The 27,812-nt window shown below is 40.5% G+C and overlaps 1 long non-coding RNA gene across 1 annotated transcript; it reads right to left on the reverse strand.

The window, feature by feature from the left end:
- Positions 1–524: 524 nt before the first annotated feature.
- LOC119869340 lies at positions 525–27,280 on the reverse strand. The gene is made up of 3 exons (XR_005369968.1): positions 27,207–27,280; positions 2,375–2,444; positions 525–1,563 (listed from the first exon to the last, which is right to left on the reverse strand). It is a non-coding gene; the product is annotated as an uncharacterized LOC119869340 (long non-coding RNA).
- Positions 27,281–27,812: the final 532 nt, after the last annotated feature.

Here is a 27,812-nt window from a genome sequence, read left to right on the forward strand (position 1 = left end):
TTGTTCTATCAATGAAATGATCCACCATGAAGGACATCTGTGGAAACACAGTGTGTGATGAGAGCCCATGAATAATTTCCACTTGCTCCTGCCAGTCTTTTAAGATATGTGTCCTTGAGTCACAGACACAGGGAGGGGCAGTTGAGCCATTCCATGGCTACCAGAACTCAAGTGTTATCTCACACAAAGACATCCAACCTCTCCAAAATATTATGCAATCTGATTTGCAGTCCCTACTTGAGAAGCCAATTGCATCTTTCTCCAAGCACAAAGTAGTCAAGAGCACCGGATGCCTGATTCTTCTTCTAGGATAGCTACACAATTACTCCATCATCTTGGGCAGGTCACTCTGGGATCCTGTTTTCTCACTTTGGATATTTATTTATTTATTTATTTATTTATTTATTTATTTATTTATTTATTTATTTATTTCGGTTATTAAATGGAAGGGAGGAAGCATCCTCCATGTCCTTCTCTCTTACACAGTTGACAACTTTGAATTTCTTATCAATGTGACTCCTGCACGGTCAGTTCCTAATCTCCATGAAGGTAAAAGTCGGGTTATAATATTCATCCGCTCCAGATCCTCTAAAGCCTTCCCATTTCACTAGAATGAAACCTTAAGTCCTTACAATGACCTGTAAGGCCCCACAACATAATTTTCCTCCACACTGTCTGCTCAAACTCCTACTATTTTGCTGACTGGATCTATCATTCTTCCCCCTGTTAATTTGCTAGGGCTGCTATAACAGAATGCCACAGAACGGGTGACTGAAACAACAGAAATTTATTTTCTCACAGTTCTAGAAGCTGGAAATCCAAGATCTAAGTGCCACTGGGTTTGGTTTCCTCTGAGGTGTTTCTCCTTGGCTTGTAGATGGCCACCTTTTCGCAGTATTCCTCACATGGGTTTTTCCTCTGGCATCTTGTTTTAGGTCCAAATTTTCTCTTTATCAGGATGCGAGTCAGATAGGATTAGAGCCCAGCCTCATGGCCTTATTTTAACCTAATCATTTCTTAAAAGGCTCTATCTCCAAATGCAGTGACATTCTGATGTCCGAAGGTCAGGGTTGCAATATATGAAATTTGAGGGGACACAATTCAGTGTAAGCACCCTCACTCACTCCATCCCAGCCAAACCAGCCTTCTGTATGCTCTTTAAACCCTCTTGTCTCTTCACTGACTCTTCCTTCTCCCTCGAACAATGCAAAATACAATAGTGTCTGCTGCAATCTCCTAACAGTGAGGACGCTCCCATAACCTAATGGGTATGTCAATCCTCAGCTAGAACATTATTTTTGTAAGCTTTAACCTGAACTTCTTTTGGTCTCCTTGCTTCTCATTCTTTTTCTGTTTGTTCCCTTTTTCCTCCTTAAGCTGTCACTCCAATACCTTCACAGAGAATGCCTTTACAGTTTGGCTCCCCTTGTCTCATTCAACCCAGTCAGGGTATGATTTTTATCTTCTCTCCTGGTGTGGCCATCATATTAGATGTGCTGATTCGACCATTCAGAAGAAGCTGAATTATTGAATGCCAGGTTATGTGCCCATCACTGTTAGAATCTACAGATACGCAGGAAAACATCAAGATTAGGATTAATTAGGATTTATGAATACAGTAACAATGTACACAGGGCACATTCAGAGCCCAGGGAAGTGACATTAAAATGAATAGGCATCGGGAAGTCTTTTAGAAAGAGATGGCAATAGAGCTGAGGTTTGAAGAATAAACCACAGTTAGCCAGGCATATAACGGGGAAAATAATTTTCTAGGCTATGCTAGCATCATGTGTGAAAGACTGGAAGCATGAAACAACATGATATGGACAGAACAAAGGACGTACTTCTGGGTGTGGATAATGAGGCTTGATTGGGGACACATATGCAGGCAGAAAACAAAATCATATCTGCTAAGAATTTATGACTTGGAAGCCCTGGGGAGCATTACCAAATTTGTAACAAGGGAATAATTTGGTCAGATCTCTAATTTAGGAAGTCAGTCTGCCATCACTGACGAGGATAGTTTATAAGAGCTGGTTCTAGACAAGGGAGCAGTTAGGAAGCTACTGTAGTAATTCTGCTTTGAAAAATAAGGATCGGAATCAATGCAGAGGTAACACGAGTAGAATGGGACGTATGGCTGGCTGTACAATAAATTAAGAAAATGGAATTTACAGGATTGGTGTTGGGTACAGATGTGGGAGTTGAGCTAGAAGAAAAATCTGAATTAACTCCTGGGTTGCTGGGTTTGGCAAAGAAAGGGATGATCATATTACTTGTTATGAGAAGGAGGAGACATCTAAAAGAGATGTCCAAAAGGCAGTTGTATTTAGAATTTTTGTAACCACAGAGCAAGAGTGCAAGAGGGTCTCACCTGACCGAAGCCCACCTTGTTGCTTTGTTCTCCTTGTAAGTGTTCTATTCTCCTAATCAGACCTTGGACTCTTAAGCAAAAAGAAGAATGTTTGAGTTATTATTTTTTTGAGACCCAGTATAACTAAAAAGATAAAGTACATCTACAACCCGTCTCCGTCGAAGTGACATCTCCTAAGGTTACAGATGTCCCTTGGATCCCAAAAATGGGACAAGGCACAAACATTGACCACATTGCAGTCATCTCTCGATCCCTATTCTAAAACAAAACATGATGATTCATGCTAAAGTATAGTGCTTCACAAATAACCAAATGTTATCTTGCAGCTGAAAACCTCTAGTGAAGTGGGTTTCAAAAAAGAAATATTTTCTGGCTTCATTTTACTGCGGAGGAAGCTGACAAAGAGATCAAGTGACCTGTCCAAGCTCATACTTAATGTGCAGTAAGCAGATTAGGTCCTTCTGACTCTTGCTCTTGCTCTTTCCAAGACACTGCACATGTTCTCCCAGGAAAGCGTGCTTACAAAGGACATCTAAGCTACTCCCCACAACAGCTTAGCAATAATAGCAATTTAATCTCCTAAGTAATCAATCCAGGCTTTTCCATTTACCAGTGAAATTGCAGGTGGAAACTATAGAACTTGAAACTCTACCTTTCCCAGTTCTGTATTGATCCTATTTGATGTGAGCGATATTCACGGGATCCGTGCTATCATCTCATATTTCACAACCAAGCCCTTCAAAGTGGAGTAACCCACAACACAGAAGGTGCCAAGTTTCCTTCTTGGCTCTAAAGGGTCATCAATCCTGACCTCTCTGTTCTCTCCAGCTGCTCGGAGATAGCTGGCTTTCATCCTAATAATTATCACCATCATTATTTTATCACTTTATTCAGAATCCTCTAAATTTCAGTGGGGTCTGTGATACCTGCTGGCATCATATTCTTATATGTAGTGATAGTGTCATGCATTATCACCTGCAAAACCCTAACATTTCAGAAGTTGTAATTCCCTGTCAGGTTCACTTTGATAGCACCATACATTGCAACACCGTGTGTGGCTTGGCAAAAAGTTCAATAGAACACGTATATAGATTCATCCTGCATAATTATTTTCTTTTGATTTTGGTGGTTCCTCAGGGATGCAATTTGCAGCGTTTATGTACATGTTCTTATTTAGTGTGATAAACCGAGACACGAATCTTTTGTAAAGGGGAAAAAGGAGAGATGGCAATGTATGGGAGACAGCTTGAAATGTTTTATCTTCATCTACTAAAAATTCCGGGCTGAAAAGAGTAAAATTACCTCCTCTCTCTAAGTGCTTCTACCCTAGTGGCATTATATAATTATCCACAAAAGGGCGTGTCATATTACACAATCACTACCTTTCCCTTAGCTGGAGATTTCAAAGATAAATAGATGAGAAATAACATCGCTTAAAAGAGACATCAGAGGTTCATCGAGACAAGCTTTTTTGCATTGGTCTCTTTTGTAGTAAATGAAGCAACATTTTCATTAACAGAAATGTTAAAACCTTAACTTGTTCTCCTCATTTGACATAGCTTGAGAGATCATTTGTGCATCCTCCGACCTCATCTTCTTCCACTTTCTCCAAGCACACTGCCATCTTTTCAGTTCATGAATATCCCAAGCTCATTCCCAAGGTCCCAGGGCCTTCGCACATGCAGCCAGATCCGTCTTCCTGCTCACCCTCCACAACCACCATAGGTCCACTTGATATGGTTTTTTACCATGTTTTTCTCTATCACCTCATCCTGTTCATTTTCTTTATTTTGTGCTTATCAAAACTTGAAAAAAAATTAAGGGTTACTTCTTGTCTGTCTTCCCAAGCTCCATCAGAATTGCCAACGTGTCTGAGTTGGATGACACCTATTACCAGTGGCTAGTACGCCATCGGTATTCACTGTGTATTTGTTGAATGAATGAATGACTGGAATTTCTACCCAAAATTTTAGATACTGCTTTATATACTTAAAATTACTATTATAGTCTTATATTCAAAACAGAAATATACTTCTATAGGTAGGGGAAACTTCTTTAGTCACAGACGTAGGTCACTATGGCTGTAAGTAGGTGAGTGATAACTGAGGTTTTCAAAACTTAGAATCTATTCTGCTAATGTTCACTTTCTAGTAAGCTTCAAATATGTACAGAAATGAAGAATGAGGGACGCCCAGCTGGCTCAGTGGTTGAGCGTCTGCCTTCAGCTCTGGGTGTGATCCCAGGGTCCTGGGATCCAGTCCCGCACGAGGCTCCCCGCAGAGAGTCTGCTTCTCCCTCTGTCTGTGTCTCTGTGTGTCTCTCTCTTCTTTCTCATGAATAAGTAAATAAAATCTTAAAAAAAAAAAGAAATGGAGAATGAGGCTTGAAACTGTCAATATGATACGATTAACAAATATAATATGGAATTTTTTTAACAAAAGCATCCTGTCCTTTTTGTAGAATGAGATGTAGAACCTGTATCACTTCCCTACCACCTTCAAATTATGTGTCCCTTAAGTTACAGAAAAGAAATTCCACAAATGACAATTTAAACTCAAAAGAAATAATTATTTAACTTCAATAATATCCAATTTAATACTGTTTCTTTTGTTTGGTGTACATTCATGATGGAGAATAGCCCAACTTTTTCCTTAAAAAAAAATTCTTGAATTTTGCAAACCATTATTAAAGTGTTAAATCATTCCTGGGCCACGGATAGCTTGATTTCTTAATCCCATGTTTTGTTTTGTTTTGTTTTGTTTTGTTTTGTTTTGTTTTTAAATCCCTCCTACTAAACATAGCCATGTTTTACAATGTATAAGATGTGCTAAAAATTTTTTGATGCAGACTGAAATGAGTTAGTAGACTGAGCAGGGACAAGGCGGGGGCAGAGAGAGGGCACTTACCACCTCTTTACCAGTCCTGATTTCATGCAGGTGCATTAGTGAGGCCCTTCCCTTGCCTCCTCCTTCAACTATACACACCTGAATTGCTACCTGAGATGGTTCCGTGTTACAAGAAGTTGAAAACAGACAAAGGATTGACAAAGTTTTCCTCTAAAGGGCCAGAGAATGAATATTTCAGACTTTGTGAGTCGTACAGTCTCTGTCACAACTACATGGACAATAGACAAACAAACATGAATCACTGTGTTATAATAAAACTTTATTTACAAGAATAGGCTGTGGGCCAGATTTGGCTTGTGGCTATAGTTTGCCAAGCCCTGTATTAAAGGATTCTTCTATGCAGCTGGCTCTGTGAGGGTGAGTCAGCCAACATCTATTAAACACCATAGGGTAAAGTCAGACTCAGCCAACATCTATTAAACACCTACTAAATGTCCAGGTTTTCAGATAGTGTCATAACTAAGCTACACAACTGATTGGTTTGGTGTAAAAACTGAAACTGCTTGATTATTAAGTTGTATAGCCAGACCATGAATCCATTCTCCTACTCCAGGGGCTTAGAAGTCAAACAATTCGGGTTTGGATCTTGCCTGGGGCTATTTGTCAACTGTGTGCTTTATGCAAAATTACTCAACTTTGTGTGTCTTGGGGTCTCGTCTACCTCATGCAGTGGTTATGAGAATTAAGAAATAAAACACAAATAGTGCTTAGAACAGTTTCCTGTGCTCAATGCATGTGGACAGCTTTCAAACACAATTCTGCAGACACTTAAGGTTCCAGAGAGTTCTTTCAAAAGTCCCACAGATATTTGATCCAAACAATGCTGTTAAAGCATTTTACTATTTAAAACACTCCAGTAAAATGAAACTTATACTCATGCAATGTGTACCAAATTTAACCTCTTTTCTTCCTCTGTGTGTTAACAGGTCCTGTCAACTTTTTTTGTGCTCAGACATTGAAGCAAAGCTTTTCCTGTTCTGTTTATTTAAAGATTCTGCAGAGAATTCAAGGTAAGCTGACAAAGTTAATTATTGCCATTTTTAGCTACTTATCTATGTGAAGCAGAATTGCCTTGACACTGCAACCAAAATAAAGAAAAAAATAAAACTGGGGGTTGTAGTGGATATGATTTCCATTTCTAATTTCTTGTTAATCAGAAAAAAACCTTCATTATTCCCATTGATTGATTTTATAACAAGTAAATATTAAAAATTATTTTTAAAAATCTTTGAACTAAAAATGACTCCTGGTTTTCTCTGTCTTACACATTAAACATTATGCAAATTTTCATTTGGAGCTAAAAAAGACACTCCCCAGCAATAACATTTAACTAACACTTCATTAGACCAGAGTTGTTTCTTTAGATCAAGGCTTTTTTTTAGAGCAAGGCTTAAAATTCCTAGCATGAAAATGATTCCTATGTATCTTTTTTAAAAATCACACCCTGGTAACCACAACAGGGCAAGCAGCCTTCATTCTCCTCCAGTTGCCCACCACCATCATAGTGCTCTAGTCGCCTTAATATATATTTCTCCTGGGATCTTCCTGACAATCCTCTGAGTTTGCCGAGAAGGTAGTATTAGTCTCGTTTTAAAAATGAAGAAGCTGAATGAGATTTTTGAAAGTCTCAGTGACTTCCCAAGATCATGCCACCAAGCAAGTGGCAGAATCAAGACTCCCATCAGGAGACTTATGAGTACTGGTCCAGAGCTTTTATCCCACCAGCTTTAATACTGAAAAAATGGCTGGGATTTGGGAGTGGAGCTTGGGGAGTTCAGAGGTCAACCTTCAGCCACTGCCAAGGCCGATGGAGACGCAGGCTCACCAAGTATATGTCACTCCTTAGTGTTTTCCTACATGACAACCTGGCTCTCGAAGGATAAAAGGACAGCCTGAGCACTTGTGAAGCATTTTAATTTCCCTGGCCTCAGTCTTATCTTCTTCAGGAGTCATTTGACATCACACTTTGCTGAAAGATCCACATATGGGTCTCCACCCCAGTCCTCATTACAGTCTCCTAGTGTTTATGCCCCACGAGGGAGAGGCAGTATTGGGCGTTTATATCTACAGCACATAGAGGCATCCAACTCCTATCTGTGGATAAATGGAGGATGGAATCAAGCATCATGCCACGTTCTTCTTTTTCTTTAGATCTCCTTTCTTTTTGCTACCACTATTTTGGGGCTGCTTACACAGGAATGTCGCAGTAAGTTTCCAAGTGATTTTTGCAATTTTGAGCCTATGTCCCTCAGATATTGTCTGCATATCAGCAATGGCATATCACTTCTCCAAGTTCTCCAGCGAGGTTTTTCTAGCATGTCTTAGAATAAGACAAGATTCTCTTCCTGGACTCCAAGTTTCTCTGCAATATGGGCATGCCTTATTGGTATCTGTTGTGCATCCCCTCTGTTCCTATCTCGTCACCACCCCCCACACTCCTTCACGTCCAGGGCAGGCTTGCTGCTTCTTTGTGGCTTTGTTATTGCTTGTCTGCCTGCCAGCTTTCTTTTCTCTCCACAAATCCAAAGCCTAACCCATGATTTCAGACCCAATCCAACCTTCATTTTCCATGAACTCTTCTCCAGTAATTTTAGCCCTTTATAATTTTCATAACACAAATTTTATACTTGGTGACACTTATTTTATGGGTTAGTCCAATCTCTATGGAGACTGTAAGCAGCCATATAAATTACACCCACATTTTCCTACCACCCTCACTATAGATACCCACTAAATTAAATGCTTAATAAAATAACTCATAGATTTAACGAAATTGATATCACCCCAAAGCACAGATACAAAACACAAACATTTCTGAGACATGTCCCACATATGGTCCATGCTTATCTCAAGGTAATTTTCCACTGTGCTTTCGATAAAAGAGAAACCTACATTATAATTTATAGTTTGTTTTTCCTCCTTGGGCACTGCCATTGTCAGTGATATTTATTAAATAAAACCTTCCACTGAAGCATATATAAATGCCTAAGAATGAAACATGGTCAATATTTAACAACTGACTGCCTTCTAATTGGTTAAACGAAATGAGTGACACATTAGCTAGTCAAACTCCTTTCACCTGGGAAGATCTCTATCGATTTCCTTTAGGGTTATCTAGAAGATTCGGGAAAGTCTAAAGGCATTTCAAAAGATTTCGACGAGTGGGATATGATTCTGCCTTTCGTATCCACTGACTAGAAGGAAAAACTAAATCCAGAAGAGATTCTTTTGAGTGAGATTCTCTCTGTGATTCTTTAACCTATATATATTTTTAAAAATCCAATATGAATGAAAGACAAACCTTATTTGTATTTAAGAAATGAAGAGAGAAGTTGTAGGCTGTTATTATCAGGGGACACTTTACACCTGTTCCAGAAGATGAAGGTGCATTTTTGTCTTGGAGCGTGCCTTTAAAAGAGGTGGAGGCTACATAGCCTGGTCGTGGCTGCAACCCGAGCGAGGAGGGAAGGGTGAGGAAGAGGCGCACACCACTGCTATGAAGTTTTAGCCATTCTGATAGGTCAATATTCATTTTCTACCTGAAGTTGATGTCGGGGTGATTGGAAAACAAGCAGTCGGTTGACTGAGCAGAAGCAATCTGTTGTATTCTGTTCTCTGAACCTAGAGATAATCAAAGACTGTTATTTCATCTCTTGGCTGACCTAACTTTGAGTGGAAAGTGAATTAGGGATGTGAGGTACCAGATAATTTGAGCATATTAAAAAAAATCAGCATGCCTCTTAAAATTGGTCAGACTTAGCTGATAATTTTTTGTTCTCTTTATTGGTAATTTGGGTGTTTTTGTTTTTGTTTTGTTTTGTTTTGTTTCCTGTATCCCAGACTCTTCTGTTGCTGTGGAATTTAATCTATTAGATAAGAGTAAATGACTTAAACATTAATCATATTTGCAAAAAAGCACAGAAAGATGTAAAGGCTGTACGCAACAGAGAATTATACCCCAGGGTAGAAATTGAGTAGGCGAATTAGGATAGAACTCTATGAAAGTTTAGATATTTTCCTTGAATTCCCAACTGGAGATTGCTACTCTTTGTGTTGCTGTTCATTAGTCACTTAAGCCTTAGTCATGTCGATTCGATTAAGACGACCGCACTCTTGGGGCATGGAAGAAAATGATGAGTGCGCATATACTTGTTAGGAAAAGGAGCACTGGGCTGGATGGAAGCTGAAATATCTGGGCTCCAGTCCCAGCGCCTCCCTGTGGGACCTTGGACAAGCATCTTCACCTCTCTGGTCTCTCACCTAAGGTGCACAGGAGAATTTGAACTAGGACAGAAGTCCAAATTGTGCTCCACTACTGGGGGGAGGGGTGGTGGTGGTGAAAGCAAAGCCTACCTCGGAGTGCCCACACTCTCTTTTCTATTCCCTGGAAGGTTCACCACCCCTGGTTCCACCCCACCACACTCCCACCCAGATCTGCACATGGATCATTTCTTCCTGTCACTTTAGCTCTCTGCTATGATGTATTCCCTTAAAAGTCCATTCCAGAGAGTTCTCTCTAATGCTTCGTGTCTCAGTTATTCCTCATCCCTTACCCTGCTTTAATTTTCTTCTTGGGATGTTTCACGACTTACAAATACATACATTTTCATGCATTTCCTTTTTTTGTTAGCTGCCTCCTTCCCTAGGATATAAGCATTATGAGAGCAGGGATCTTGTCCATTTTATGTGTGCTTGAAACAGTAGTAAGGATTGAATAAATATTTAGTAAAGAACGAATGGGTGAATGAGTTCCCACTTGGCACAGGAAGCCATATGCTGGAAGGGAGGAGCAATTGGCACTGCCAGTTTTGCCACAATCCCCACCACTCCCACTGCGTGCCGGTGCTGAGCCCGTTTGTTATTAGGGCTGTTTTTCTTATATCCCACTTTTCCCATTGATGTTCCTGTTTGTTCCATGTAAGGTATTTCCATTTATGACATGAGGCTCCTGAGCTAAGATGTGTTGGGCCAAAAAAAAAAAAAAAATCTACTGCTAAAAATATTCGAAAACTCCTAGACAAGAGGACCTTTCAAATCCCTTCCAGCACTAACAGCCAGTGAATTCATCCTTCACAGCCATTCAGATCTGTAAGCATGAAATACAAGACATGTATATTCAACTTTCCTTCATCGCCTCCTTTAAACGCTTCTTTTTTTCTTTTTTGAGGCAATCCCCGGAGGAGCACACCACGTGAGCCCATTAGGAGAACAGTTCACTCCCACCTGCCACCGCCAGCCAGCCAACGATCTCAGCTTCCCCACTCTACTCCTGATCCTGTCGAGTCATCCCATCCCTGAGTGGCAGGATGGGCAAGGACAGCTGGGGGGCTCCACATGCATTTGGAGGAAGGGAACATGTGAGGTGGGTTGCTCCATTCTTCTACTCCTTTTACGGAAAGAGACAGCTGCAATCTTGTGTAAGAAGTAAACATAAGCCAACAGGGCCCAGGGCCACTGGGCAGCCAGCAGTGAGATGTATTTTTCCCCACTGAGGGCACCATCCCAGTACCCAAGCTCAGTCCCCGCCCCAGGCACAGACCAAAGCAAGGACTTTGCACACCCAGTTCACTTGGCCAAGCCCTGTCCAAGATGTGCCACTCAATACCGAATGAAATGAATGTGATTCACGTTCCCCGGCTGGGTCAGCAGTCCATCACTGCTCATCTCACACAGTGGGGTCCTGTCCCGGCCACCTCTGTGTGCACTGCTCAAAAATGCAGTGTTTATCTTGGAGAGGCAGCATCTTTAGGTTCAGGAGTCTGCATCTGTGCAGAACTGGCTCACGGAGAAGTAGATCTCCCCGTATAGGAAAGTCAGGGTGTGTTTAGAGGTGCTCTCCGATTCAGCTGTGGCTGGCTCATTCCCTTTGTGCCCCCTTCCCTTTTGTTTGCTTATACAAGAAAACAGTATATTCATTTCTTCCTTTTTCCCACCACCATCCCTCTTAATGGCCAGGCCCATCTGTCCATCTGTCTGAAACCATTCTTGGTTGCACAGTTTTGAATCCAGGTGACAATCAAAATGAAGAAATGATTCTCCCTCCATATTTTCTCTGAAGGGATGAAAATGATTAAAACAACAACAACAACAACAACAACACCCTTTGTTTGTGTGTTTGCTGCATGTTCTCCGGTTGACATACCACAGTCAGTGAACTGCCAGGAATAAAGCCTGAAAGCAGATGCTGTGCTGCTGTGACCTAAAGGTGCACTGTTTCCTAAATATGCTGGGACTGAAGACATTCTTTATTTTTAAAAAGGGGTGTGGGGTGTGGGATGACACTCTGGATTTTTGCATAGTTCTATTTTCAACCTTTTCTTCTCAATTTAAAACTAAGATTCTTTGTCTTCATGTGTGTCCTTTAAGACAACTTGGTTGGCAAGTAAAATGCACTGAGAAATGAAAAAACAACAACAACCATCACAACAACTCCTCTGTGCCCTGACCGTCATGAATTCAGGCACTCAGGATAGCTACACACCTATGAGTTTGAATCAAAGACGTTCACAGATGCAGTAAGGATAAAGAAGGAATTTGCCTACAGGAATCTTTTATCCTGTGGGGCTTTGTGTCACCCGGTGGTGTTGCTGGTTTTTTTACAAAGCCATTGCCCTTCTAAGAAGTATTGATTTAGTCTGGTTACACATGTCAAGTGAGAGGACATGATCAATGAGTCACTTCTTCAAAACATTTATCCCGGCCATGGAATCTGCCAATTTTTATAATCTCCAAGATGCAGATCCAGGAGTGGGGGAAGAAGTGAATATTTGAAAGGTTTCCCTCATCTTTTTTTTTTTTTTCTTCCTCTCATGTCCATATGTGAAAACCCAGGTTAAAGGATATCATTTCCTAGGTCTCTTTCTCTACCTCTCCACATTATCATCACTTTTTGTTGCTGCTGCTGTGTGTGACCTGAAGGAGCATGAGATGACTTTCCTCAAATACCTGGGTTTTAAATTTAGTTCCTATCTCCTAAGCAAAGCCAATAATGACTCACTGCCCTGTGGTCTGTGGAAATGTTATCAGCAAAGGCATCCACCTCAGAAGAAAACAAACTGAGACGAACTCCTGTGGGCCTATGTTTCCAACCATCTCCTGGACTCTGGGAGCATTTCCTGAGCCAGAGATCTCTTTAGGTGCATCTGGATGGCTCAGTTAAGCATCTGCCTTTGGCTCAGGCCATGATCTTGGCATCCTGGGATCGAGCCCCACGACAGGCTTCCCTGCTCAGCGGGGAGTCTGCTTCTTCCTCTGCCCCTCCCCATCCCATGCTCTCTCTCTCTCTCTCTCTCTCTCTCTCTCTCTCTCCCTCCCTCTTAAATAAATAAAATCTTGGGGGGGGAAAATGTCTCTTTAGAATCACTTACTGTGAGACTACTTTGTGACATTTAGGAAGGGCTGAAGTCTTTAACACCAGATAGATTGGGAGGCAAAGCGCTTTGAATCAATAATTTCCATGATCTCTGAAATTCAGTAAACGGTGTTTCTTAAATTAATGGAAGTCCATATATGACAGGCTCAACAGGGCATCAACTCAAGGGGAATTTATGGATAAAGTTCCAAAGGTACTCACTACAAGACAGCTTCACTTAGGGGATCCCCCAGTTGGTTTCTGCCATAGAATTTTTCTGAGGCCGGGGTGTCTGCAAAGACATTGCTTCTAAGAATCTTTGAATTACAAGGAAAGCCAGCTGGCCATTTGCTAAGTTGACCCTCGGAACCAGAAACTGTGCTTATCTGTGGCATCTCTAGTACTCACAAGTATGCCAGCGAGGAAATAGGCACAACATTTATTTTTCAGGTCGGGAACCTGAGCCATTAGAATGGAAGGTAGCACGCCCTAGACCACACAATTTGTTAAGTATTGTTTTTTTTTTTCTTTTTTCATAAAAATGGCATAGATGATTTAAGAGAACCACCTTTCCAAAGAAGCCATATAGACGCAGAGTGCCAATTTCTTCCATAGTTTAATGCATTCCTGGTATTGGGGGATTTTGGAGAGCTAAATGAATTCCTTGCTATGTCCTATGCCACTATTTATGTGTTCTTATGAGGGTCATTCATTTTATATACTGAATGCTTACTTGAAAGGCTCATTGCCTTATTCCATGTGCTAATTTGTAGGGAGAAGTTTATGTATTTGGGGAATTTAATTCATTCTGTGTTTTATCCAGGAAATGAGAGCCAGATGTCTTTGGACATTTGTTATTTGCTTTAAATAAAAGCTTGGGGTAAAACAAGAGAGATATATTGATCGGCCATTGCATCTTCCTTGGAAGAAAGTGAACGTTTTCATATCCTACATCTCACCATACCTTAAACCGTTAGGACAGACTCTAATAAAAAGAAAACATTTGAAATTTCCTGTTATTTGTGGATGGCAGGGTTGGGAAGGTGCATTCGATCAGATTCACAGAGCTCTCAATTAATCTAAACTCCAAGCAAAGGGCCTCTGGAGTGTCAGGGACCTTGAGCAGAAGCACTTTCTAGGAGAGTTCATGGCCAGGTTCACAGAGAGGTCACGGTCCTCCTGCACTCTCGAGGCCGGATCCTAGGATTGCATTTCAGGCAGCGACACTCCACTAGTAAGAGGAGCTCACTGAGCCCTGTCCACGTGTGTCTGCTGGCTCGCCCGCCTGTCTGGCATCTCTGCCTCTCCTCTTGCACACTCCCCTGCTCGACCTTCCAAAGTGAATGAGCTGTCCTTCCAAATATCACCCTAACTCATGCAACAGCTGGAGGCAAGAAAGAGCAAAATAGACTGAGCTCATGAAAAGGGTATAAGCAGTGAGTTTTCTTTCTTTCTCTCTCTCGTTTTTCATCATGAAAGATGTTTGGAAAATCCATCTTAAAAACTATTCTTTTTAAAAATTTCATTCATAAGGATTGTTGAAGAATTTCTCAGAGAGTCTCAGTTTAGCAGGGCTTTGGAAAGGATGCATAGCTAGTTTGCTGTTTCTCCTTTTCCCTGTCCCTGAGCTTGGGGGAGGATTAGAGAGATCTGGCAAAAAAAAGAAGGCTACTACCTACTACCCCGCTTTTCCTTAGCAAGTCCAAGGAGCTGCACCACCATGCTCTGTGAATTTCTCTGGAAGCATGGACAGCTACCATATTTGTGAGAACTGGCCCGTGCTCTGAAGACAGAGGCCTGCTCCCTTTATTTGCCCTTGCATCCGGCTTCACTCTGATCTGGAGTCAAAGAAATGATCTGTTGTACACTTAGGGAAGCACCTCAAGATCTCTTTGGCTCTGTTACAGTTAGGGACATTCCTCACCTTCTTCACATAGTTTTATTATGGCTTAGGGGACTTGGAATGAACTCAGATAAATGACTGAGACATGGTGACTTCATGCAGAACAACTTATTGCACAGTAATATCAATTTCTACCCCCCCCCTTTTTTTTTTTTTTTGGTAGTTCAATCAGGGGAATCCCAAATGCCTAGTGTATGTAAGATGGTGTCAACAAGGTACATGACAAACTCTGGTCCTGACAGAGAGTTGTTTAATGAATTTAAGTCAACTTGGGGAGAAGTGGCTAATATGTGGTCCTCTGTCCCACATGGAGTAAAGACCACAAAACTGGGAAGGACAGGTAACACACTGGGTGACAGGATCAGGGTTCAATAATATCTTAGGAGCCTGGCATGGGGGCCAAACCCAATATGTTAACATTGGACAATATATACTAATTATGAAATTCTGCATTTAAATTTTAAAAAATGTAATATCAGCCTTGGGGTAGGACCAGCAAAGTTTAATACTGGTTAAAAATATTTTGGAGGGGTGCATTGGTGGTGCAGTTGGTTAAGCATCCAACTCTTGGTTTCTGCTTAGGTTGTGATCTCAAGGTCATGAGAGAGAGCCCCACGTTGGCCTCTGCACTCGGAGCGAGTCTGCTTGAGATTCTCTCTCTCTCTACCTCTGCTCCTCTCACTCATGCTCTCCCTGTCTCTCTCTCTCTCTCTAAGCCGAATAAATAAATTAAAAAAAATATTTTGGAGGGATGCCTGGGTGGCTCAGTGGTTGAACGTCTTTCTTTGGCTTAGGTTGTGATGCTGGGGTCCCGGGACTGAGTCCTGCATTGGCTCCCAGTGGGGAGCCTGTTTCTCCTTCTGCTATGTCTCTGCCTCTGTGTGTCTGTCATGAATAAATAAATAAAGTCTTTTAAAAATGTTCTGGAGATTTTTATTGTACATGCTTAATTATGATATGACCTTCAAAATATCCCAAATAATCTTAATCCGAATTAATAAAAATAACATCTATCATTTATTGAGTACCTAATATGTCTAAGATAATAAAGTTCTAATGATAGGATAACTGTTCCTTTTTGGTCCAGAAGAGAAAATGGAGAAGGTTAAGTAACCAGCACTAGGCCAAAACAGCAGAGCCAAGACTTCAATTATGATTGAATGCTAGTAATGAAAACAAATCTCCAATAAACAAGACATTGGTTATTGAAATCACATATAAAGAATGTTATTCATCTTAAGGAACAGAATTAAATAAAAACTAGAGGGTGTCCAGAGGAAGATGACCATTATACTAAAAAAAAGTCTGGAAGCCATGCAATAAAAAAAAGCAATGGTAAATATTTAACATGGAAAATTAAAGATTTGGAGGGATTTGGGAGATATTTTTGGATACTGGAGACCTAGGATCAACTGGAAGCTACAGGCAAACAGATTTTAACAGCCGCCCCCCCGCCCCAAATTTCCAGTCATGAAAGTTTCATTACAAACAAGGGAAGAGAAAGCTCCAAAATGAATTGAGCTCATTCATTCACTGGAGATACTCAAACATATCTACTCAGCCATCTACTAAGATTGTTTCTGAGTGAAATTCTGCCTTTGGAGACATTTGGCCTACTTGAGGGATTCTTAATTTGAGACCCACAGGTGAGCATCATGAAGTCTTTGAATGCCTGGAAATCACATGCAAAATTGTATGTACACACACACACACACACACACACACACACACACCCCTATGCATACATATTTTCCCCTCCTGGGATGTGGTACTTATATTTCTTGAGATCCTCAAAGCAATTTTATAAAACCTGTGAACCAGTAAATGGAATCCCTTCCAATTCTACAATTCTCTAATTCTGTTTTGTAAAACTAGTCTTCACCATCATAGAGGTGCACCCAGCAGAATTGTGTGATTGATTTAATGTTCGAGACAAAAGAGAATGAACAATTGAGGAAAAGTACAACATTTTGAACCTAGTAACTGAGAAGCTGTTGATACCACTGACAGATAAAGAAAATGAAGGAGAAGCAAGCAGTCCATTATCAGTAGAAGATAATTAAGTAGAAATAAATGGACAAGCTGAAGCCTGTCTAAGATTCCAGTACTGAGTGTTCTGAGTATGTAATCCAAATATTCTTTTACATCATGGCAGAAAAATGCTGAAATCTAGAGATGTATAAATAGAGAAAAAGCCACTTGAAATTTAGAACCATGAAATGTTGTAACTCTAACTGGTCTACAGATCACTTACTTCAACCCCCTAATGTTACAATTGAAGAAACCACATCTCAGAAAAAAAGCTAAGAGATATTGCTCTCTACTCTGGTACTTTGCTTGCCAACCCAAGTCTCTGCCTACAAGTTTAAGGGAAAAAAGTCCAGATTTCTAAAACATTCACATTTGGAAGAAAGATACCACTTAAATTTTCCAGGGAGGGGGGAAAAAAAGCTAGTCTTAAGTATATATAATACACAAAGATCCACTTTGTTATGGTATAAGGCCAGACCATAACAGTGCCCCTTAAGAGTTTTAAGTATGAATTCCACTCTTCAGCATGTTCTGGGGTGTTTTCACAGTATTTTTGACCTTGGTCTTCATAGTCTGATTTACCTCAGGAGAATTACACAGATTCTTCAACTATAAAGAACAAAGGAGTGCATGACTGTGTTATTTAGTATTGGTGAATTAGCCCCACAAATCTTTGGGTTTCCTTTTACATGTTGTCTTGCCAAGTTCTAAGATCAGAGTGAGACTAGCCCTAGAAGTGCTCATGCATAAGATGATCTTTCATACCATCTCTGTCCATTGGATGGAAAGATTCTTTCTAAGCCACATGAGGTTCTCCCAAGTCCAGTTCTGAGTCAGCAGGTCTTTAATAGATGTACAAACTTTTCCATGGCTTCTTTTTTTTTTTTCCCCCTCTGACAAGGTCAAGGTAGGGTTGAAGCAAGAAAAATTTGGAACTAGCCCCATTTGGGACTTATTTCCTGAGAAAACAAACTGTTTTTCATAATCCGAAAGTTTATGGAATTTTGACATGCAAGTTATATGTGTGTGTGTGTGTGTGTGTTCATTTTTTGAGGAACTCACATTAAATAAAATTTTGCTTGGGGAGTTGCTAGAATGACTCAGGTGTCAGCTGCTATAACTTCAACTTTAAATATTAAACCCAAACACAGGCTCCATGTTCCAATTCATACTGAAGCTTTATAATATATGGCCTTGGAGTATAGGGATAATGATCTCTTGGGAGAGGCAAGATCCAATTAAAATTCAGTTTGCTGTCTTTAGGAAAGACATAAGCTGTTATATATCCTTTGAGAGGGTCTTAGGAAATACACACCTGAGCTTTAAATGGCTACTCATTTGACTGTGAAGTTGAATTTCAATTCATCTGGGAGTCAGAGCCTAAGAAAGAATTCAAATAACAACACTCTGATATTTCCTGGTGTGTTACCAGGGAGAAAAGAGCTCCTAGAAAATGAATGCCTTACACATTTGCAGATATTACCAACCACTTATAAAAACAAGACTATTGTTATGCGTAAAAGTCATTCCTTTTAGGGGAAACCTAAGAGTGAATTGAAATGTGGCTGACATTTCTACCACAAGACAAAATGCTTTTTTTTTTTTTTTTTAAATATCATGTTTAAGTTCTCTTAGTTAAACAAAGAAAAAGGAAAGAAAAAAATCTATAACCCAGTATTCATAAGCAATTTCAGACACTTCACCCATAAAATAACTCACTGGAAGACATTATTACACTTCTAAACACAAAAGCTATTAGCAGGCTTTTCTAATTCTCTCTCAGTTCAGTAAGGGGATTATTGACTATATATATATTTTAAGACAAAAATACATTGTAGATTGAACAGAAAATATACAAATGATTTCGATTTCATTCATTAGTTGACTGCTAAGACGAAACACTCCAACAATGGACAAGAGCTTCCCCACCCCCACTTCACTCCTTGGTTCTTTTGCTTCTTTCCTTTTTTCAAGGGTCTAATATATTTTTTTAAATACAAAAAAGAAAAGCCACGATATTGCCTCAGAGCTACCCCATCTCACTGCCCCACTTCAAATTCTGTTTGACTGTAACTGTTTCTATTTGAAACCACAGATTGATGAAGTAAGATTGATGGATTATCATATATCTATATTAAGTACTAAATGGCATTGTACCAGAGGTGTTTTAGTTATACAGCCTATTTATTTCTTCAACAAATTGGCTGAATAGCAGTATTAGTTAAAGCAATGCAAGTTGATGTAATAAATAAGCCCCTAAATTTCAGGGCCAAATTTTAATATCATCAAGGTTTAATTTTCATTGGCAGAAACAATGCCTTGGGAGTGATTCGTATGACTCAGGGAGTCAGAATCCCTCATCCTGTGTCTCCACCATCTTCTGGAGCCTCAGAGCCTTCTCTACTTACCCAAGATAAGGAAAAAGAAGCTTGAGAGACTCCCCTTTATAAACCACCTTCTGTTCACATGCTATTGGAGTGAACGAATCACATAGCCACACCTAATGCAAGATGATTGAGAAACGAATTTCACAATGGGCCAGCCACTTTCCTGTGACAACTTCACACTCTGGAAGAGGTTAGCCACAGTACCTTGGATAAGATTCTGTGCTGGGCATTGTGGAACGTTTTGAACTAAATGAAACTGGCCTCTTGGCTTCCAGTAGCCTGCACTTGAGCAAATTTTTCCAAGTGTCCTATTTCCTTATCATTAATAATAGTTAATATGTAGCAGAAGCTTGATGTCAAGCTCATTACGGATCCAGAGGGTATGTACGTGGTATTTCAGGACCCTAACCCTGCTGTATAAATGTCCATACCCATGTTCCTACCTTCTACATTCTTCTGATCAAAGATTGCACAAAGCAGAACCCACACCAGACAATGAAATAATGTGTATTATACTAAACAGAACCCCAGCACTGATTGCTGGGGTAGTAGCTGGTCATAAATGAGGGCCTGATTCCAGCTCATAAGAAGCTGGATTCCAAAACACAATCACCTATTAAAAAAAAGATTTTGTAAAATATACAGTGCCAATTTGACAGCTTTTCCTCTCCCCAAAAATGAAGAAAAGATTTCTCTAATTCTTGTTTCCTATTGTAATTCTCCCATGTTTTAGGGGCATGGTTTAAAAAAAAAAAAAAAGAAGAAGAATTCCACATATAGAACACTCCTTGACTTGGAGCAGAAAAGAAGTGTATTCTAGCAAAGGATATAGTTCACATGCATAAATAACTTGTATACATACAAGGTAAAATTGGGGATAAATCACCTCTAAAATGTGTAGATGACATTCTATCAGGGGAGAGAGATTACGAGCAGTTTTGCAAAGGCAGTGAACTTTCAGCTAGGGCTTTTAGCAACATGTAAAATTAATTGAATTGACCAAGTGTAGACAAAATAGGAAATTGCCATTTGGAAGCATATGATCTACTCAGTTAGTCAACCAACAAATACGTTGAGTGCCTCTCTGTAAGGTGGGGTATAAAGTACAGAGGGAAGAGGGGGGCTGTAAAATATGCAAGACCGCTTCTACCCTCATTGAGGTCTGAGCTAAGAGCAAGAACGGAAGAGAAAGGACAACTGGCACGTATGGAGAACCCACGTGTGCCTGGCAATGTGCTAAGTGCATCAGCTGTATTATCTCATTTGGCATTAATGCACACAGAGCACTTAGCCAGGTGCCTGGCACAGAGAGATTGTGCAATAGTGATAGTTGTGCTTTAAATGCCAATTTTATGTGGGGGTTATTATTATCTCTGCTTTCAAAATAAGGAACGTAAGGCATCGTGAGCCTAGGGGATCTATTCAAAGCCCCTTAGCTGGAGAAATCAGACACACACAGATGGAAAGCTCAATAATAATGAGAGTATTCTTGAAAAAGGGTGGCCTGAGCACCCACCCTGCCACCTCTTCTCCTACCCCCTCATTCTAATTCAAATCAACTTCCAACTTAAGCGGAGCATCTTTGGGGTAGGGTGCTAGATGGAGCGTAGAGGATGCATACCAGACCTCCCACCTCTGGGGGTCCAGCTGCAGAAAGCTGGTGGTGAGCTGATTTCCATGCACCAGTAATGATGAACTAGGGGAAAGAGTCAGAGTGCCAAGCTTCCTGGAGAGAGTATAGTCTGGGAGGGGGGATCTGTGAACCCTTAAGGGGCAGTGCTCCATCTTGGGGGATGATCTTGGGACCCCCTGCTGGTATCGTTGGCTTTGAAGGAGTTTGGACAGACCTAGACAGACAGGCTCTGGTGCTCTCTGCCTTTGAGGCTGGCCAGCCACCTTGCAACTTTGTGGGGAAATGGTTTCCTTTCGGCGATTTGCCAGTTAGGGACCCACACTGCTGGATCTCCCTCCATTCCTGTGACTCAGGGTTCCTCAATGCTAATCCAGGCAATCAGAACCAGAGGTCAACATTGAAAATAATGAACACCCCAAGGGGACTCAGGAGTCAGATGGAGGAATAATGATCCACATACCAAGAAGGATATTCTTCTGCTAAAATAGAACAGCCAGAGGAGACAACCACTTTAAAAAAGAGTAAAAAGCTCACTTACAGAGATGAAAAAGAGCATTAAAACAACTTTCCATATGGGGCACCTGGGTGGCTCAGTGGTTGAGCATCCGCCTTGGCTCAGGTCATGATCCTGGGATCATGGGATCCAGTCCTGCATCAGGCTCCCTGCAGAGAGCCTGCTTCTCCCTCTGCCTATGTCTCTGCCTCTCCCTCTCTGTGTCTCTCATGAATAAATAAATAAAATCTTAAAAAAAAACTTTCCATAGTTTTTATATTTTACAAATGTAATTCAGTTAAGGCAAGGGTGATCCCAGATAAGGAAGTCTCAATAACAGCTGAAACTGGATCTGCCAAATGCCAAATGAGTAGTTTTGTTTCTCACAATTAGCTATCATTAGACTCCCTCCCGGGATGCCCGTTAAAGACACAGATTTTCAACTTAGCCCCAAGTTTGAAACCCCAGATGCCTGTTAAAGACACAGATTTTCAACTTAGCCCCAAGTTTGAAAACCCAGAAGTAGAACCAAAGAAGTGGCATTTCTGTTTGAAGTGGGCAGTGGTTTTGCTTGATGGGCACTGGTTACAGGGAACTGTTGAGCAGGGAGGCAGATGTTAAATGAGGTATTTCACTGAGTCTGCAGGGGCTGTGAAGGGTGGGTCGCATGAAGAAATGATGGCTGACAAATAGGAAATGAAAATTGATGAATGTTTTGTTTGCATGACATCAACTTTTCATGGGGGGTAGTCACACACACGTCACAATTGTAGATCTAAAATCAAGTCTAAAACTGCCATATGTTTAAATCTAGCCTTAAGTAACGTAAAACAGATCAGATAAATAAGAAGTTGAAGTCCTGCACTTTTGCAAAATTTAAAAAACCTGGGTTCATCTAGTTCACATTTTCCTCACTCTGTGTGTGGGTGGGTGTGTTTAATAACATAAATATCCAAGTTAAATTCTGCAGTCTTACTTTTTTAACCATTGACAATGACAGTGGTTCATTTGTCTCCCAATGTTCCATTTCAAGAGAGATGGATCACCGTTTTGGCAAGGTCTGAAGGAACAACAATGGGAGTAAATGGAGTGTTTGGAAGACAAATGTGTGGTGGTGTGTCCAATTTGATAGAATCACCCTTGCATATTTTTCTCCTACATTTCCTGAACTACTCCTGCTAAGGGAGACCACTAAGAAGCCAAATACTCCTTGGCTTTGTTTCCTTTTGAAAGGCTGCTTCCAGAGCCACTGATGTAAAATAACAGGAATCAAAGGATTCATGGATCAAGAAAGATGGTTTCCAATAACTTCCAGCAGGTTGTTCCCATGGAGCTGATTTTTTTTTTCCCAGGAGGTGTGATGGATTGGAACTAATGCACTCAAAAAATTTCACCACCACTTATTTACTAAAAGCAGCCAAGCTCCACAAGGCTTGACCTTGCTGCCGTTGTGAGACTCACAGCGTGACTGCTTCTCCAAGAGAAACAAGCCCAACACTTCCCTGCATCAGAACCACAGAACACTAGTCTCAAGAAATACTCTGCAACAAATTGAAAAGCATTCTGTCATCAAATTTTGGACAAGAGGCACACACACGCTGTCACCTCTCAGAGGCCCACGGGACATGTTAGCATATGTGAGCTTCTGAGGGCCTCACGGTGGAAAACAAAACAAAACAAAGCAAAAAACATGTTTAACTCTCTTTAACTTAGAACTTCCAAAACTTATTTAACTGCTTATTTTAGTTTGCTACGGCTGCCTTGGAAAGTCCCACAAAGTATGGTTTAAAAAACAAAATTTATTGCCTCACAGTTCTGGAGGCCAAAAAGTCTAAGAAGAAGGTGTTATTTAGTTTCCTCTGAGGACTGTGAGGAAGGTTCTCTTCCAAGCTCTTTCCTTGGCTTGTAGATGGCTGTCTTCATGTTCATGAGGCATTCTGCCTTTGTATCCGTATCCAAATTTCCCCTGCTCATAAGAATCCCAGTCATATTGGATCCTAGGGCCTATCCTAACTTGATTACCTCTGTAAAGACCCCATCTCCACCTAAGGTCACATTCTGAGGTGCTGGGAGTCAGGACTCGTGAATGAACATGGGAGGGGTGAGGACACTATTTATTCAACACTAAACCCCTTTTGCAAATGTCATCTATTAAAAGCATGCAGCACACATTTGGGGAAATGTAGCCATGGCCTCACCGATACCGTACTTGGCTTCAGTATTTCCCAAGTACCAATTGCAGAATAAACACAGAATCACTGGGGGGCGGGGGAGGGTAAAAATTCTAGATTCTTGGGTCTCACTTCCAGAGATTGAAATATACTAGATCTAGAGAAGAACTCAGGCACTTGGAACTGGGAAACCTGCCCAGCATCAGGCATATAACCAGCTTGGAGTTCTACCACCATTTAGCACTCCCTCTTTATTTTTAGACTTGATTTGGGCCAGAAATCCCGGAATAGCTGTGTAAGGATTGTGCTTTCTTTGAAAACAGTGTGAATATAGAATTGTTTCCTCATCTCTGTTTTTATCACATCTTGTATCTGCCTCCATCCTGATACAAACTATGCAATGTGCATAGAATCCCTGCCTTATTCACCTTTTTACTCTCCCTTCTTCCAGGGAGTTGACACATAATGATCACTCAGTGAGCACTTATTTTTTTAATAATAAGTGCTTATTTATTTATTCATGAGAGACACACACACACACACAGAAGCAGAGACATAGGCAGAGGGAGAAGCAGGCTTCCTGCAGGGAGCCCAATATGGGACTCAATCCTGGAACTCTGGGATCACGCCCTGAGCTGAAGGCAGATGCTCAACCACTGAGCCACCCTCGCATCCCTCAGTAAGCTCTTGTTGAATGAATCAGTACCTGAAGCATTGCCCATGAATATATACAACTATTTTATTATTAAGAAAATTCTCAAGGTTGACATATCTTTAATCTTGGGAGACTTTATGTACTAGAGATTTTAAAACATAACCTAGGTAAACCTTTCTTACCGCCCCCTTTTTACTCCACCCCCAAACAGACTGGAGTCTTTTGTTTTCAGGACACTTCCCACTGTTTTGTTTGCAGGACACTTTTGTTTTCAGGATACTTCATACTCTTCCTAACCTGAAGGATTTTTGTACATGCTGTTGGGATTCTTCTCTTGGTTCTCTTCCTCCACACTACCCCAATTACCACCACTATTTCCAAACTAATGTTTGTTCTCTCTTTCCAATCTGGAGTGGTGGCCCTTTTAAATATTTCCATACAATGCTTTGGTTTTCCTTGGAGACATGGATCATACTTGTAAAAATTAGTTCAAAGGATACTCTCTATGCCAGACTCAAAGCTACATGTGAGTAGGCTTCATGTTCATTGTATTCACTTTTTTTTTTTTTTTTGATAGTCACAGAGAGAGAGAGAGAGGCAGAGACACAGGCAGAGGGAGAAGCAGGCTCCATGCACCGGGAGCCCGACGTGGGATTCGATCCCGGGTCTCCAGGATCGCGCTCTGGGCCAAAGGCAGGCGCTAAACCGCTGCGCCACCCAGGGATCCCCATTGTATTCACTTTTGAAACTACAGAAACTTGCACAAAGTAGGGATTCAAATATTGATTGAGTGATGCTGTACTTTATGGTGGTGACATGCTTTGCTCTACCATGAAACTGGGAGCTTCTCTAGAACAGGGACTAAGTTTAATTCATTTTTCTATTTTTGGCACCTGGCATAGTGCCTGGAAGACATAATGTTTTCATTAAATTTCCTTAAAATTGTTAAGGCTTTTGTTTATTTGTCTCTTTGTTTGTTTTTGTCTAGATGAAGGCCTGGGAGAGAAAATTTAGGACAAGGGTAGATGTTGGTGAAAATATAAAAATAGAGTTGTTCTTTCTTGTCATTAAAGCTCAAACTTAAAATATTTTTAAAATAAAAATAAACCAGAATACTAGGGAATATTGAGGGAATATTTACTGGAATCAAGGCACCCCAGACAGCTGATATGCTTCTAAGAAAACAAAAGGTAACAGTAAATAAAATAATAGTTTAAAATTCAATTTTCAGATTGCCAAAATCATTTCAAAAATAGCCCTCGGCAGTCATCTCCTTATGGAGAAATTGGATTGTTTGTCAGCTGGTGATTTCACCAGTTCATTATTTCTAGAGGCAGAGGAGACATGCACAGCCATGGCACACAGGGACTGCAGTCATGACCAGCCTTCAAGTCACTTGAGTGATGGGAGCTGTATGTGGTATATACCACTCTTCCTGAAGATGCAGCTCAGCTTCCTAACACTTGTGTTCTGTGCTTGCAGTGACAACCTGCAGTGGTTAAGTTCTTTCTTCCCACAATACTGAAAATTAGCTTCCTGGTAACTCACTCTTCTTCTTTCTAAGCAACTGTGGCAAATAAGGATAATAAATCCCTATTTCCTAGGGAAGGTAGAACTGTGTCTTTTCTTTCTTTCTTTCTTTCTTTCTTTCTTTCTTTCTTTCTTTCTTTCTTTCTTTCTCTTAGATCTTCAGTGTAGAGAGATGGTCATGAGGGAGAAGAGGAGAAATCTTTCATTGGAACAAATGGCCTTCTTAGAAGGAAAGAGATTGGAATTCCATTTGTCTTCTTATGAAATGGACTTTCAACATCTTTAATGGATTGGGACAAGAGCAACTGAGGTCTCTTTGCAGTAAGATGAACAAAGAAAGGGGCTTTCTGTTAGAGACATGAAGTCTGACCTTCAGGGTTGAGGGTTCTAGAGTGGTACAGAGTGGCTCTCAGTATAGATATGATAGCACTAGGAAAATGGCCATTTGTGAGTCTAAGATCACCCTCACCTGAATAAGCACCAAGGCCCAGACCACCACCACAGCAATAGATATATGTTTACTGGTTTTCCACTGAGATGTTGTGAAACCCACAGCACATCTCTGCTGGGTCAGAGTCCCCCACTCTCTGCTACCTTGGGTCTCTAAGCAACACTGGCTTACCCCTTTGTTCTAGATTGGTCCCTGGGATTCTGGGCCAACACAAGGTGAAGAGGAAAGCCCCAAAGGAAAGAAAAGTGAAGGTTTTAGCAATCATTTTAAATGTTTTTTGTTTTTTTAATATTAGCTTTTTTTAATTTATTTAATACTCCAAGCTGATGAATGGACTGTTTTGGCCACAGTGGCAAAGAATGAATTATTGGCATTGTAATACTTTCTTATTGCTGCCTTAACAAATTACCACAAACATAGTGACTGAGGACAACACAAATTCATTATTTTACAGTTCTGGAGGTCAGAAGCCCAAAATGAATCTTACTAGGCTAAAATTAAGGTGGTGTTGGGGCTGCATTATTTCTGGAGACTCTAAGGGAGAATCTGTTTTGTTGCTTTTTTCAGCTTTTAGAAACTGTCTACATTCTTTGCCTGCTGGCCCCTTTCTCCACCTTTAAAACCAGTAGAACAGCATCTCTGAAATCTCCCTCTTTCTTTCTCCTTGTTTACAGAGATACATTTTCTTCTCTTTTTAATCTGATCTAAATGCCTCCCTCTTAAGGACCCTTGTGATTACATTGGGCCCACACAGAAAATCAAGATAGTCTCCCCATCTCAATATCTGTACCTTAATCACATCTGTAAAGTCCCTTTTGCTGTGTAAGGGAACATATTTACAGATTCCAGGGGTTAGGTAGGATGTAGGCATCTTGGGGGGGGGGGTGTGGACATTATTCAGTATACTGTATATACCCTTCATATCTTAGGAATGAATGATTGGTTTTAATAGGACACTCATTGGTAAGACAAGGAAAAGGGAACAAGACTTAAGCATGAAGTATCATAAGTGCAAGGGATAAGACCTGGTGGCTTTGGATTCTGGTTTGGATAGATGGCATGGGTATAAGTGTCATTAAGGGTAATCAGAAATCCATGAGAAGGCTTCAGGAAAAAAAACATATGATTTTAGATATTTTCAGTTTGAGATATAGCATAGCATAAATTAATCCAATACCAGATATAAATCATTGTGATATATGGTCATGTGTTATATTTTATAAGGATTTGGTGTATATACTGTTATATATTAGAAGCTAATATAGTTCGAACAAAGATCTCTCATGCTGGCATTTAAGATACTGCAAAGTAGATTACTTACCTGTCAATTTACTTCTCCACTCTGTTTTGATCCCACACCAACCAAGATGCAGAAGTAACTGTTTGCCCATTTCTATGAGAAACAGACACAACAGACCTACTGTGATCTTTGTAGTTTTCCCTGAAAATCTGTGAGAGTATGAGAAGTTGTCCAACTACATGCATAGAACTCTTCCAAGGCCCTCTCCTTTTTGCAAACTCTCTTATTTGAAGGCATGGTTCAGTCAACACTCCAACTCTGGAGATTTGCTGCAGAACGGTTATACTCTAAAGGCACTGACAGACACAAGTGTCAGGTCCACTTGCACACTCCTTGTGAGTTCTGGGAGTCTACCGGGAACTATAGACTTGATGGAACAAGAAACCAGTTAGCAAATATGAAGCATTTCTGAGAAAATGTCTCGATGGATCTCAAAAGTAAGGGACCTGCATCTCTAAGACTTTATAATTTGTGGAGGGGGGTTCTATTTTCATGTTAGATACCCACTTTTGAAACTGAGTTTAAATTCATAATTTTATAGTCTCTAAAATGGACCTTCAGATTCTATAAACTTTCGGTTTACAACAAAACCTATCTATTTTGCCTAGACAGATTTATAAAAGCAGC

This window comes from Canis lupus, chromosome 15 (assembly GCF_011100685.1).
Source record: "Canis lupus familiaris isolate Mischka breed German Shepherd chromosome 15, alternate assembly UU_Cfam_GSD_1.0, whole genome shotgun sequence".
NCBI classification, from domain to species: Eukaryota; Metazoa; Chordata; class Mammalia; order Carnivora; family Canidae; genus Canis; species Canis lupus.